Source organism: Ascaphus truei, unplaced genomic scaffold (genome assembly GCF_040206685.1).
Source record: "Ascaphus truei isolate aAscTru1 unplaced genomic scaffold, aAscTru1.hap1 HAP1_SCAFFOLD_1477, whole genome shotgun sequence".
Classification (NCBI taxonomy): domain Eukaryota; kingdom Metazoa; phylum Chordata; class Amphibia; order Anura; family Ascaphidae; genus Ascaphus; species Ascaphus truei.
Genome location: NW_027454363.1, coordinates 11233 through 11913, shown reverse-complemented (window position 1 = coordinate 11913; position 681 = coordinate 11233).

Here is a 681-nt window from a genome sequence, read left to right as displayed (position 1 = left end):
GATACCAGGCTGAGGGAGACTCCTGGTGGCAGATGGCGGCATAGCGGTACCTGGAGGACAGAATGGCAGAGGGAGCCCCCTGGTGGCAGGAGGATGGAGCGGTGCAGCGTGTTGAGCTGGAGGACATTACTCAGTGAAGGACACAGAGCGGAACAGGAAGCAAGAGGAAGGGAGGAGAAGGAGACGGTCCGAGGCGAGAGGAAGAGCAGCAATTCCACCAACAGCTTTACATAAGTTGCTTTCATCAGGGGGGGGAGGAGGGAGATGAGAATGGGGAGTGAGTGTGAGGAGAAAGAGGAGTGAGTGAGATGTCTGCGGATGGGATGAGGTTGGGGAGGGAGGGAGGGGGGGAAGAGGGAGATTTAAGGGGGGGTAGAGGGAGAGAGGGGGGTGGAGAGACTGAGGGGAGGGGGAATATAGAGGAAGGAGGAGTGAGCAGGAGGGAGCGGGGAAGAGAGGAATGAAGGGCAGGGTGGAAGGGGAGGCAGACGAGGGGTTCGGCGAGGTAGGGATTGACAGGGGGAGGGGAGAATGAGTGGGAGAGAGAAGAGGGGGAATGGATAAGAGGATCCCAGGTAGAGGAGTAGCTGACCTAAAGAGGAAAGAATATCCTGGCAAAAAGGAGAACGCGACATACCTTTGATAGGGGTAAGGGAGTGGAGAGGAGGTTGACATAGTTCA